We start from the raw sequence: 11,281 nt of genomic DNA, 5'->3' as shown, positions 1-11,281 counted from the left end.
GGCTTACCTCTCCCCTGTTCTGTTCTCCCCTGCTCTCTGGCTTACCTCTCCCCTGTTCTGTTCTCCCCTGCTATCTGGCTTACCTCTCCCCTGTTCTGTTCTCCCCTGCCCTCTGTTCTAGCTGAAAGATAGGCCATGGATTTGTACTGTAGATCATGCAGGGTTTCAAGTTGCGTATCTGTACATCAGTTTAATGGGCCATTACTGTTGCTTTCCCTCTCTTGCTCTCTCTTCTCCTTACATCTTTCTAATTAACATTACTGCACTACACTTTAAAGCATCTTTGGCTTTAGAAAAGTGCTATAAAATCCTATGTATTATTTATTAATGCCTGGTTTTCATGGCAGTTTTGAGTTTCATGCATTTCTAAGGATGCATCTTCAGTACACGGCACATCTCTGCCTGCAGGGAGAAGGTGACAGCGATGCGAGGGAAGCTCAGACTCCGAGCTCCAACATAGGACCGCTGAGCTGATCTGGTAGAAGATTCTTAGGTACAGATCTAGGATCAATTTAGCACTCCCACAGTCTAACCTTAACCATGGGTCAGTATCTTTATTATTTATTTATTTAATTTAACTAGGCAAGCCAGATAAGAACAAATTCTTATTTACAATGACAGCCTATCCCGGCCGAACCCTAACCGAGACGACACTTGGCCAATTGTGCCCCGCCCTATGGGACTCCCAATCACGACCGGTAGTGATACAGCCTGGAATCGAACCAGGGTTTGTAGTGACGCCTCTAGCCCTGAGATACAGTGCCTTAGACCGCTGTGCCACTCTGTGTAATTTCATCCTAGTAATCACTGACCCTAGGACATAATATCAAATCAAATCAAATGTATTTATAAAGCCCTTCTTACATCAGCTGATATCTCAAAGTGCTGTACAGAAACCCAGCCTAAAACCCCAAACAGCAAGCAATGCAGGTGTAGAAAAACGGTGGCTAGGAAAAACTCCCTAGAAAGGCCAAAACCTATATGAGACTGTATGTGTCACGCCCTGACCTGAGATATCTCTGTTTTCTTTATATTTTGGTTAGGTCAGGGTGTGACTAGGGTGGGTACGTTAGTTTTTGTGTTGTCTAGGGTTTTTTGTATGTCTAGGGTTTTTGCAGATCTAGGTGATTTGTATGTCTATGGTGGCCTGATATGGTTCCCAATCAGAGGCAGCTGTTTATCGTTGTCTCTGATTGGGGATCATATTTAGGTAGCCATTTACCCTTTGGTGTTCGTGGGTTCTTGTTCTATGTTTAGTTGCCTGTATGCACTACTCATATTAGCTTCACGGTTCGTTTTGTTATTTTGTTCGTTTGTTCAGTGTTCGTTCTTATAATAAAGAAGAATGTACGCTTACCACGCTGCGCCTTGGTCTCCTTCTTACAACAGCCATGACAGTATGGCTGTGAAAATGAATTATTACTACTGACCTGGGGACAGTAAATCTTGAGTAGGTTAATGGTCTTCCCGTAGATGTCGTTGACAATGTGTCAGAGAAGACAGTCCTCGAAGTCAGGGGAGATCAGGGTGTAGCCCTGCACCCAGAAGTGCTTGTCTAGGGGGAGAGAGGAGATGGGAAAGAGGAGACGGGAGACTATGAGGCACAGCAATAATGACTACGCAAGGAGTTTTTCCAACTGGGTTTTTCCTGGCTCTACAATAGAACTAAAAACTGAGCAGGTTAATCCGGTGTACCCTAATACAGGCACTGGAGGGGTGAATTCACCAGGTTTCATATTATGGCTCTTTACATGAAGATGTGATCCTAAACCTTCCAGAGTTTTTCCAAGCAAGTTTCACTGACTGCTTCGCTAACTGACTCACTTGGAGTAAAGCAAATAGTATCCATTATATTGACAAGATAGTCAAGTGACCGCTCCAACAATGGAAATACATGTACTCAAAGACGGGAGGAAGAAGGCGAGATCAGGTGGGATCATTCTAGCCAATGCGAGGGCAGATACGCGTGTGAACAACAGACCCAACCAAGTTGTTTTCTCAAAGTTGCCACGTGCATCCACTTATATCAGTACATCTGTAGCAGTCTAAACATTATTAAACTTATTTTCGATCAAATAGGCCTCACGTAATTCGACACTCTCTCATAGACCTCCATACAAATAATCCCCACTTGGTCTGCTTATCTCATGCAGACAGATTTTGAGCGGAGTAAATCCTCTCGCTTCGCCTTTTTCTCTCGGAGTAAAGTCATTGACCTCTAAAACAGGAGTGAGGAACCCCAGGTTGGTCCCTGCAGGAGTTGAGGTGTAGCAGATCAGCAAATGATCCTCTAAACCACAGACAAATCTAAAGGTGATACTGTCCTTGAATGTGGTAACGAAATCCATATTTGTTAACAGGCTGTATCAATAGCTCTCGTTACTACAAGAGGCGTGATGCAGGTCGCTGGGTGCTGTACCAAGGTCACTAGTGTACTAGCAGGTTACTCTTATTAGGCAGTGAATTGTATGTTCTGACCTCTGAAACTGAGGTAGTCCTCGTTGACCTCGATCATGAACTCTCTGTTCAAGTCCCGGACCACTTTGCTTTACACCCAGTCTGACACAAATCTACAGACAGCACAAACACAGGGAACAGGATTGATCAGGCACATAACCATGCCTACACAGGTTGTTTACAAGCATCTTTAAAGCATTTTGGTGATGCAGTCATGCAGGTTAGCATGAATTCCATGTGGGATGTGTGGGACAGATCAATACATGTTGTGTGTGTGTCAGACTGGGGTGACTGACCATGTGTAGGGCTCACAGCTCCTCTTGAGCAGGGACAGCAGCACAGTGTAGTTTGCATTGCTGTAGTTGCTCTGGGCCTCGTTGTACAGGTAGGAGAGCAGCTTCACACCCTGAAGAACAGAAGATATTGGCTGTGTTAAGCTATTGAGTTAATTCACTCCTAATGTCCGAGAGACAAACAGAGAGAAAGAAGAGTGGTGAATAGGAGGGGTGTAATGTAACTTACCACAGGGAAGGTAGCCTGGCCCACACCAAAAGCCCCATCCACACATCACAGCTCTGACAGATACCTACAACACAGAAAAAACAGGAGCCTGACTGCCTGTGGGACACTACACAGCGTAATACTGCATCAATTCTAATAGGTATGAAATATAGTTATTTGTTGAAAAAAGATTAACTATCCTAAGCAATGCACAGGCAATTGGTTGGAATCACATTTAGTGACTACACACAGACTTGTAGGAATTCAGTAATAGTTAGAGCATCAAGTTTAGGGAAGTTTCTCACTTTCTCCACTAAAATCCTATTTCTCTCAAATGTCGTGCACAAATTTGTTTACTCAATTGCACCTTGTGCTGGGGACAATAAAAGGCCACTCTAAAATGTGCAGTTTTGTTACACAACACAGTGCCACAGATGTCTCAAGTTTTGAGGGAGTGTGCAATTGGCATGCTGACTGCAGGAATGTCCATCAGAACTGTTGCCATTTAATGTTCATTTCTCTACCATAAGCCGCTTCCAATGTCATTTTACAGAATTTGGCAGTATGTCCAACTGGCCTCACAACCGCAGACCACGTGATCTCCACATCCGGCCCAGAAGCTCCACATCAGGCTTCTTCACCTACGGGCTTGTGCTGAAGAGTATATATTTTTTTTTATCTGATTGGCTGGGCCTGGCTCCGAGAACTTCCGAAATGTCCGGTGTGTGAGAGGCAGGTTGAGTTTTTCAGGGTTACAGTAGTGCAGAAGTTGTCATATGCTGTAACAGCATTGTAAATACAACCTATATTTGCGTTTATTTATTTTCCCATTTGTACTTTAATTCTTATGGCTGAGATCCCGTTAACGGGATCGACTTGACAACAGCCAGTGAAAGTGCAGGGAGCCAAATTCAAACAACAGAAATCTCATAATTAGAATTCCTCAAACATACAAGTATTTTACACCATTTTAAAGATAAACTTGTTGTAAATCCAGCCACAGTGTCCGATTTCAAAAAGGCTTTACGACGAAAGCACACCAAAAGATTATGTTAGGTCAGTACCTAGTCACAGAAAAACACCGCCATTTTTCCAGCCAAAGAGAGGAGTCACAAAAAGCAGAAATAGAGATAAAATGAATCACTAACCTTTGATGATCTTCATCAGATGACACTCATAGGACTTCATGTTACACAATACATGTATGTTTTGTTCGATAAAGTTCATATTTATATCCCAAAATCTTAGTTTACATTGGCGCGTTATGTTCAGTAATGTTTTGACTCCAAAACATCCGGTGATTTTGCAGAGAGCCACATCAATTTACAGAAATACTCATAATAAACATTGATAAAAGATACAAGTGTTATACATGGAACTTCAGATAAACTTCTCCTTAACTATTTGCACATCGTTACAACCCTGTATATAGCCATAATATAGCATTTGAAATGTCTCTATTCCTTTGGAACTTTTGTGAGAGTAATGTTTACTGTTCATTTCGTTTATTTCAATTTCACTTGCTTTAGCAATGTAAACAGATGTTTCCCATGCCAATTAAACCGTTTTGAATTGCTGGGGTAGTGAAGAAAGTAGAGAAGATGGGTAAGCCTCCGAAGTGGCACAGTGGTCTAAGACACTGCATCACAGTGCTAGCTGTGGACCTAGAGATTTTGGGTTTGAGTCCAGGCTCTGTCGCAGCCGGCCGATACCGGGAGACTCATGGTGCGGCGCACAATTGGACCAGCGTCGTCCGGGTTAGGGGAGGTTTTGGCCGGCAGGGATGTCCTTGTCCCATCACGCACTAGCGACTCCTGTGGTGGGCCGGGCGCAGTGCACGCTAACACGGTCGCCAGGTGTACTGTGTTTCCTCCAACACATTGGTGCGGCTGGCTTCCGGGTTAAGTGGGCATTGTGTCGGAGGATGCACGGCTCTCGACATTCGCCTCTCCCGAGTCCAGACGGGAGTTGCAGCGATGAGACAAGACTGTAACTACCAATTGGATACCACGAAATTGGAGAGAAAATCTGTACCAGTACAGAGGGATAGGCCAACAAGTTATATATGCTTCATTAAGAACAGATTTATAGCAATGGTTGTCAACCATACTGCAGGATGCAACGTAAGTTGTAGAAAATTGAAGTTGTGGTGGCAGCTGCAGAGAGGTATTTGGGTGTGTGAGACTTGACGTCAGAAGAGTTACAAGGTGTGTTGAGTGGTGGTGTTGGCCTGAGGTAGGACTAGATATATTTAAATAGTTGAGTAGGGTGGTGGGTTTTTAGTGAGTGTAGGGTTAGATAGTAGGGTGTTGGTTGATTTATTTGTATTTAGCTAAGTATAAGCGAGGTATACTCTAGTCTAGTATGTGGCAGTAATGCAACATTTATTGGATGCCAACCGCTGTTAAACCTCATCGAATTAGAACACTGCGTCCATACATTTCTGCAGCCAGTAAAGACTGGTGGTTGAGCTGTGTAGAAAGAGACATCTGAATGTTTTCCGCCGCGACAGGAGTAAAACAGAGTTGAGTTTGGGGATCATTTTTGTGAGCACGACGATTATGAGATGGAGTTACGTTGTGATGCCACCGAGCCGCAAGCAAAGTCAGGAAACGAGGTTTGGGGTAGCCAAGATTGCGTCGCTGTGAGAGAGAGTGTTTTCACACTTGTCCAAGCAAGATGTTGTCCTTCTTCAGGAAACATATTAGTATGAAAGTGACTTGAAGTCACAATGGGGAGACATGGCCCATCTTAGTCATGGATCAAACCATTCTGCTGGTGTTTTGACGCTTATCCACAAGTTTAAAGGAGATTTTTCATAGTAACTGTTAAACTTGACAATGCTATTTTCATCATTTGTAATGTGTATGGACATAGCTCACATGCTCCAAATTAGACCCCTTTTGCCCAACTTACCAGCAAATTACAGTATTTATGCAACAAATACTCAGAGGCTATTCTAATTCTTTCAGGGGTTTTAAAGAAGCACCTAATGACTGCAGATCATTTTTCCTCATAGAATGAGTCAAAGCTCTCAAAATAGCAATATCATCACAATATTATGCAAGGATCTCTCTGTTGATTTTGCCTGCCGTTATTTGGATGTAAAGGGTTATACCTGGACCAACAAAACTATGTAATGAAAATATAGAATAGATTTATTCATAATTTCCCCTTTGTTACAATTTGTTATATATGTAGATCATCAATTGGCTCCCTTTTCTGAGCGTCATTTGATTTCCCTGAATCTACAAGCTGCTAAAGAATGTAAGGGTATTCGAGGCAAGGTATGTAAGGGTATTCGAGGCAAGATATGTAAGGGTATTCGAGGCAAGGTATGTAAGGGTATTCGAGGCAAGGTATGTAAGGGTATTCGAGGCAAGGTATGTAAGGGTATTCGAGGCAAGGTATGTAAGGGTATTCGAGGCAAGGTATGTAAGGGTATTCGAGGCAAGGTATGTAAGGGTATTCGAGGCAAGGTATGTAAGGGTATTCGAGGCAAGGTATGTAAGGGTATTCGAGGCAAGGTATGTAAGGGTATTCGAGGCTATTGGAAATGAAATACACTTCTTACAGATCCTATTTTCATTGAAAACATCAAATCGTTAGCCAAAATATTTTTTTGCAAGAAAGGACTTCGCTCTTGGAGGTAGATGGGAATTATTCAAATATAAAGTCAGAGTTGTAGCTATTAAACGTGCCAAAGAACTGAAGCACCTTAGCAAGAGAAAAAAATGATGAGCAATCTTGACCGTTTTCTAAAGAATTATAATACCTTTGTCAGATAAAGAGTGAAATGGATTGAAGATGGGGAAAGAAACACCAGTTATTTTTTTGTACTTGGAAAGATAACTACAAAAGAAAATCTACAATGGCAAAATTTAAATGAATGATTTATTGTGCAAAGATCCCATTACAATATCAACATTTGTCAATTCCTTTTATTAAAATCACAATTTTAGGAAAATGGTTGCGAAAGCTACATTAGCCACATTCAGAATTATGTCATGATGAGGATGATTTCCACTCAGTTTGCGAATCACCTGTGTCAATCGAGGAAATTAGAGAGGCTTTGAATTCAATGAAAAAGGGAAATCACCTACCCTGATGGTCTCAGTTGAATTCTATATGCAGTTTTGGGAGTTATAGAAGACCCTATTTAAAAAAAAATGTGTTTCAAGATTGCATTGAAATGGTGAAATAGTTTCCACTATGAAACAGGGCCTTATTTAATTGATTCCGAAGCCTGATAAAGACCCTTCTCTCATTGACAATTGGAGACCAATTACTTTATTAAATATTGATATCAAATTGATTGCTCTGGTTTATGCCAAAATATTAAAGAAAGGAATAGATTACAATATAAATGAGACTCAAACAGGCTTTATGAAGGGCCGTCACAAGTTCCAACATTTGTTTAGTCTTGGACCTTATGGATCATTCAGATGCAATTGACTCAGACGCTGTTATTTTATTTTTTGAATTGAGGAAAGCCTTTGACACAATTGAAGATGAATATCTCTTTCGGTGAACATTTGATCAAAGGAATTCGCATGTTTTACAAAGATATAAATAGTTCTGTGATACTAAACCTTTAACGATTCCATATCATCAGAAGTGTACAACAGGGATGCCCAATTTCGCCTTTTTTTTCATTTTGGTAGTTGAACTTCTATCTCTAGATATTCTGAATATTGCAAATTGGCATGGCTTATCCATTTTTGATTTCTCTATTGCATCTGGATTAAAACCTCATGTTTCTAAATGTGAAATCTTATGTTAATATGACTGATGATAAAGAAATGGAAAATATTCCTGTAAAGGACTGTGTTAAATATTTAGGTATACATCTATCTAAAAATCACTTAGTCAGACAACATATGAATTTGTCTCTTAAAATTAAGAAAACCAAGAATATATTTTATAATTGGCTACAAAAGGATCTATCTATACCTGGGAGAGTGCTTCTGTCCAAGACTGTTTCGCTTCGTGTACCCCTCATTGTCTTTATTTGTAAATCCCTCTACCTGTAAATTGATCAACAAGACCTTCCTTTACTTCATCTGGAAAAATGTCTCACAAACTGAAAGTCAGTCCTCTCAAATAAAAGACCTGAAGGAGGTCTGGAAGTGTTGGATTTTGTTGACATAAATAACACTTTCCAGATCAATTGGTTGAAAATATGTTTGGTCAATACAGAATCAATTTGGTATTTAATTCCAAACAATGTGTTTAATTAGTTGGGAGGTCTTCCATTTTTACTGAAATGTAATTATATTCCTGAAAGACTACCTGCTACATTGGCTAGGTTTCACCAACAAGCTTTAATGTCCTGGAAAATATGTTTCCTCCTAACTTTTCCCTGCATAAGACTCTTTTGTGGAATAATTCAGACATAACTGTAAGGAATAAGTCATTGTTCTACCCTAGCTGGCCTGAAAGGAATGTTAACTCTGTTCTTGATGTGTTTGACAACAGGGGTAATATTCTTTCATATGAACAATTTATAACATTGAATGAGTTTCGAATACTATTCAGAGTTTTCAGTGCCATTCCCAGTGGTCTAACTACACTAATGAAAACTCACCTTAACTTTGGTGATGATCACAGAACTTATCCAGAACTCAGCCTGGAAGGCGTGGGCTTTCTTGAGAAATCTTATTGTAACAACATTAGACAATTTACGCCTCGAGGTAAACATTTTTGGTTTTCCTGACATTGTCTGTAAAAAGCTTGGTTGATGCCTTACAAATACTGCATACCAAACAAATTTAAGGAAGTGCACTTTAAGATTCTACATAAGATACACCAATGTAATTCTATATTGGCCAAATTTGTGGATATTGATATCTGCGTTTTCTGCGAAAAAAGTGAAATCCTTGTTCTATGAATGTAAATCTGTGATAGATTTTGGGGGAAACCTTACAGAATACATATTTAGCTTTTTGAACACTACCCATGTTTTTGACATGAAGGATATAATGTTACTATTGCAATGATAACAAGACCATTGAAATTGTGATTACATTTTTGTTTCTTGATGCCAAATACTTTATACAATCAAAATTCCAGAATTCTATACCAAAATTACAAATATTTCTAATGTATTTGAATCATCTTGTTAAGACATTATCCATAGATAATAACAAATATAATAACATCTTGAATCATTATGAGATTCTTTCAGGGTGAATGCAATTGCACTTGTTTTCTTGTTTTTACCTGTATTTTGTTTTGTGTTAGACATGTTTGATGTAGTGATGTAAGTTGTTGATTGCTGATAATTTGTATAACAAATACAAATTAAAAGTCAGGAGAAGAGGAATATTGGGACAGGGACACAGAAAGCTTGATATCTGAGAATTTCTAAGGGGAAAAAAGAGAAACGAGAGGTCGAAGAAAATGAGGAAAGCAGAGGTTGGATTTGAATTTGAGGAAGATGGGGATAAAAATGGAGACGGGGTGCTGAAGAAGATTGATGTCAAGTGATCACAGTGAGCCGTGAGAATTGTATTTGTCCAGCTCACCTTAAATTACACCAACAGACTCAGAGAAAGGTGAAGACCTTCCACTGCTCTCAGTGTGGGCAACGTTTCAGCCGGGCAGAGAACCAAAAGAGACATCAGTGAATACACACAGGAGAGAAGCCTTACCACTGCTCCCTGTGTGGGAAGAGTTTTAGCCAAGCACATGACCTAAATATACACAACTGTGTGAAACCAATTTGGGGAAAAAAAATCAGAATTGGGCTGCCTGTGTAAACGCAGCCTAATTAACTTCAAGGAAGCTGCATCTCACATATTGTACCATTCACAAAACAGATACAGCACTTGAACAGGTAAGACGTGATAAAGAAACTTTCTGACTCAATTCCACATTGATTCCATTCTCACCTCATAGGCACTGTCTCTCTATACATCATCATCCCACAACATCTGGTCAACACCTGGTCCTGCATCATTCATCACCACAACTGTGTGAAACCTACTTCTTCACACAGTATTATTGTTTGTTTTCATTTTCACCAAAGTCTCTTCCTCCACATTAAGCCAGGGGTGGGCTGTGACACCCACTCCTCCCCTAGGTGATGGACATTATAGCCTCAAATCATTACAAGCTATGGAACATGTGGAGGTGAAACATGAATGACTGCTGGTAAACATACAATGGCCTAATGAGCCAAGGGAGGGACTGGCACGGCTCACTGCTGTGCTGTGCTGTGCTTGGGAGATGAGGCAGGAGCAGAGACCAGGGGCATGCAGATTTTAACCCAATTTCTGTTCTGGAAGAAAACACCCTGCAAAGAGGCAAACTGATCTTTGTAATTATTTCATAGCCAAACATGATGTGTGTGTTGTATCATTCTGGCTGCTAGAAGTGCACTGGGGGTACATAATAATTCCACATCTTATCAACAAGAAACTTCCGAAATAATATTGGCTACATATTTTATCTATCAGCAATCAGATTTTTCAGTACAAGTCTTTAACAAGTGGGAGTTATTATCAGTTATAGTGTGTACTAGTGTGTGTGGGATGTTAGGGGTTGACATAATGAAATATAATCGCTCTTGCTGAGGCAGCAGCCTTGAAGTTGTTCTCTGTGAGTGCATATCTTCTTCTGAGATCTCTGCAATCACATGGCCCAAATCTGATATATCTTTTCAACTAATTGGTCTTTGACCAATCACATCAGCTTGTTTCATATCAGCATTTTCAGAGCTGATCTAATTGGTCAAAAGACCAATTAGTGAAACAAATATCAGAATTGGGCTGCCTGTGTGAACTCCATGGGAGTCAGTTTCTCTTTGCTATCCCCACCACTGCTTAGAGGTTTGTCAGGCAACTAAGATGAGCCAAGTTTCTTCTTTCATCTTTTTCTCGCCCCAAATTCATTCTCAGCTGTTAGTGCTTTAATTAATGTTTTTACAGCCATTATTATGTAAGGCCATCACTGGAGGCCTTATGATAATATGTGACTGTTGGCATTATAAACACGTGGTACTCTGCCACCCTGTGTGATTCAGTCTTAAGCTTGGCCCGAGGCTCTAGTACCTACAGGATGCTGCTTGGGAGGTAGACTCAGATCACTTTGGGTGATTGCATTCAGGGGATGCAAAAATGAACAGGGAGGATGGTAGGTGCGTTGACAGGTAGGGGTTGAAATTGTTTAAAAAAATTATAGTTTACAAGGGGGTCATTTTTGGTTAACACTTTATTTGGATAGTCCATCTGGAGATGCTCTACAGACTATCAATAACATTTCAACTATCTACTAGCCCCACAAGAGGTTGGTGGCACCTTAATTGGGGAGGACGGGCTCG

Source organism: Salvelinus alpinus, chromosome 6 (assembly GCF_045679555.1).
Source record: "Salvelinus alpinus chromosome 6, SLU_Salpinus.1, whole genome shotgun sequence".
NCBI lineage: Eukaryota > Metazoa > Chordata > Actinopteri > Salmoniformes > Salmonidae > Salvelinus > Salvelinus alpinus.
This window is presented reverse-complemented; position numbering follows the sequence as displayed.